The 3,876-nt window shown below is 28.6% G+C and overlaps 1 non-coding gene across 1 annotated transcript; it reads right to left on the reverse strand.

The window, feature by feature from the left end:
* Positions 1–1,211: 1,211 nt before the first annotated feature.
* TRNAV-CAC (transfer RNA valine (anticodon CAC)) lies at positions 1,212–1,285 on the reverse strand. The gene has a single exon. It is a non-coding gene; the product is annotated as a tRNA-Val (tRNA).
* Between the last annotated feature and the right edge of the window lie 2,591 nt (positions 1,286–3,876).

Here is a 3,876-nt window from a genome sequence, read left to right on the forward strand (position 1 = left end):
TATATATATATATAAAATTTATTGTAAGGACGGAACTAGGATTTGAAGCTCATGTGTTTAAGATTTCAATCATTTATTAAGTTCTAAATTAATAATTTATACATATTCAATAAATTTCTTAAGACAAACATAGAGTTTGGATCAAAGCTATTAAATCTGACAAATCTATAACCCTATACTCTAGCTTCACCCTTGATCATACATCTATCAACTATTTTCAATTTAAACAATTTAGTGGGAAATTGTTTAGGCTAATTCTTTCATTTCGTATTATTTGGTTACTAAAAAGACTTCCCTCACTTGTGTGTTAAAGTCTTTCTTCTTGCACTTTGTGATGTTATTTTTAATCTTCAGAACTCAAAGCACTTTGTGATTTACTAAATATTATTATATGACAAATATCCTTTTGTTTTTAGGCTTGAATTTCAACAATTTAAATCTTGACTATTAAGTTATTTGTTTTTATAATTTTACAATCACTTAATGATTTGAATAAATCTATAACAAAGTTTTAATATAATTAAGAAATTAATTTAAAAATTATAAAAATGAGATGTAGTTCATCACTAGGTACTTCATCCATTTTCATTGTTAACCGTTGTCATCCACCATTATCAGCTACATCCATCTACCACTTAGAACTACCATCAATCACTACAGTCACATGCTATCACCATTAGCCATCACTAACCAACAATCACTAACAACAATCACCATAACTAGTCATCATTATCTATCACCAACCATTGTCATCATTCACCACTCATCAACTATCACTATCATCCATCATAATTATTAGTTGGCACGATCGACAATCATTGTTAATTACTACTATCAGCCATCATCATCACTAGTTACTATCCGAACCACTATCACTAACCAACACAATTTTCGTTCGACACCACAACCACCATCGTTAATAATCATCAACTCCTACTAGCATGTAATTTTTAAAAAAATATTTTTATCTAAATTTTATATTTATTAATTTTTAAAATAAAGACAAATTGTAGATATTAAACTTTTCATACTTTGAAAAAATAAATTATCTTACTTATGTAGTATTTAAATTCAACATTTAAATCTTAATATATAACATAATATTTCGATTCAAACGTTTTAATCTTAACGAGGTTTAGATAGACATGTGTGAAAGTTGGAGTATTTTGGAAACATAGAAAATGCTTAAGGAATAGCAGCAGAAAAAGAAATGTCTGAGCCCGGGTTCGAACCGGGGACCTCTAGTGTGTGAGACTAGCGTGATAACCGACTACACCACCCAGACTTTGATGACAATTTTCTTCTTATGTTTTAGATATTATAATAAAAAAAACTTTTTGATTAAACTCATAGTTTATAAATTATTATTATAAAGTCAACATTTCAAGTAATTATTCAGTTTAATGTTTTTCTTTTTTGCACCTTCATTATAATGATTTGCAGCTGTAGATAAATATTTTCCCCTTAATTTCCTTACAAAAATAAGCAAAATAGAACTCTTGTTTTCCTATGGGGATTTCAAAAATTCTAAGATTTTATTGTGCATTTTCACCACCATTTAACTTCCTCATGTCTTCGAATTCCATCTTTGTAAATTGTACTAATATGGATACTTTCCAATTATGGATGTTTTCAGTGTGAAGAAATATATATTTGGAGAAATAAGTGGATTTCTTATTTATTTTCTTGTGTTGAGTACATAAGTAAAAAAAATATTGTCCTAAAACCGCTTGTATATAATCTTAACTAATATTATGAGAGTAGGACTGTAGGAGTGATGGGGATGGGCTACGGGGCTAGGCGTTGGAGGGTAAGAGGACACACAATTAATGTGAAATATCACTTGTGAAACTTGTTTTCCTCATTTTCACCATGAAACTCATTTTCCTTATCATTAATAAATTTATTTTTCTAAAAAATTATTTTTCAAATTTTTTGATAAATCGACGTGAATTTTTTTTAGAAAATATTGTTCTCCGTACGGAACACATTCAATATGTTTTCCATAACTAGTATGAAAAACAGAGAGTAATGTAGTCACTTGGATGCTTGAAATTTTAAAAAAATTATAAAAAATTATGCTTCACACAACTCTAAATACATAAATCTTAAAAATGATAGATTACATATTAAAACGATAAGTTATTTTTAGAGAAATACATAAAATCTTCCTTAAATATACTTGTTTGCCAATAAACACTAAAGTTTGTAGGTGGGGGACTGGGGGTGGAGGATCTATTACCTAACAAAATCATTTCTTACCACAATAATATACCTTTTTGATTCATTCCCACAACAATTGTAATCACACGTTAGTTGTTAGATGAACGCGTGAAAGAGTAATAATACAACCCAAACTTGTGTAAAAATGCCACGTGAGACTGTCAATTAAATTTTCTTCTTTATTAAATAAACTCACCTCTCATCTTCTCCAAAACGTCCATTAATAGACTTCGTTGAAGAGTTTTCCATCTACAACCAAAAAATAAATAAAAATCATCCTCAACAAAATTTTCATCTATTAGCTTTACTAACTTCAATTTATTCTTATATTATATAAAAGTTATAAAATCAATTGTCTATTGTGATTGATTTTGAGGGGAACTATTCTTATGATGTCAAATACAAACTTAAATTGTATTTAGAGAAAATAGTCAAATGCCCCCTTAATCTATTAGTCAATTTTTAACTACACACTTATACTTTATGAGAGTCCTATTACCCTCCCTGAATTTTTTATTTTTGATATTTTGTGACCCTTAAACGCTAACCTATCCAAGAAGGTGAATACACCTCTTGTAGGCGCATAAGGGGTTCAACAAAAAGACATAAAATGACTAAAATTGAATAAAATAGTCCATAGTGGTAGTCTCTCATTGGAGATTATATAATTAATTCATTTTTTTTTTATAATTTCCCTTTTTTTATATCACAAAATTGTTATACCTAGCTATTACATAACTTCTTCAAGTTTTTCTCAAAGTCCTTCAATGGTGGTTTTCTAATTTCGTCTCTAGGAGTTCCAAATCAGTTTGTAGCTACTGATTTATGCTTAGTTAATCATACATCAACCGTTTTTAGCAACAACAATCACCTAACTCATAAGAAACTTTCATATATGAAGCTCAAAAGTGGAGTTCAAGTTTTTTCTTAAACCCCTCAAAATTTCAGCAAAAAAAGAAATAGAAAATAAAAAGAAGTCAAACCACAATGAACCAACAATGGTGAATTTGAAATTTCACTTTCTAATTTCATTCTTACCAAATTTGTTTTTCACTCCCACATTTGTGAATAATTATTTGTGGATTTTTGTTTTTGGGTTCGAATTCAAATTGAAAGTTTATGTAGACTAGCTATTGAGTTGTTCTTCTTTTTAATTTGGTGTAGAGTTTTTTTCCTCATTTTCTCTTATTATTCTTCTCTTAAGAAATCATTAATATTTTGGAAAAACAATCTCTATTTGAAAGCACTTTTTATAAATTTTAATTTTCAGGTTTGATAAAAATGAAAACTCTACATAATTTTACAGGGGATTATTAAATTATTATTTTGATTAGGTTTATAATTTATAGGAAAAAGAAAAAGAATAAAAAAAATGAATGTACAGTGTTCATCGCGTGTGTTGCATAGCTTTGACATAAAATTGGTTATGACGTTTTAGGGGTGTGATTATTCTAAATTTAAATAGTTCAGGGGGATAATAGGACCCCCGTATAGAATAAGTGTGTAGTTGAGAATTGACTAATAGATTGAGGGGGCTTTTGGCTATTTTCTCTTGTATTTATAATGATGAGAATGATCCAATATTGCGTGTGATAATCCAATGCAAATATGGAGATCCGATGTCAATGAAAATTTGATGGTCGGAGGACAACT

Source organism: Solanum tuberosum, unplaced genomic scaffold (genome assembly GCF_000226075.1).
Source record: "Solanum tuberosum cultivar DM 1-3 516 R44 unplaced genomic scaffold, SolTub_3.0 scf00181, whole genome shotgun sequence".
Classification (NCBI taxonomy): Eukaryota; Viridiplantae; Streptophyta; class Magnoliopsida; order Solanales; family Solanaceae; genus Solanum; species Solanum tuberosum.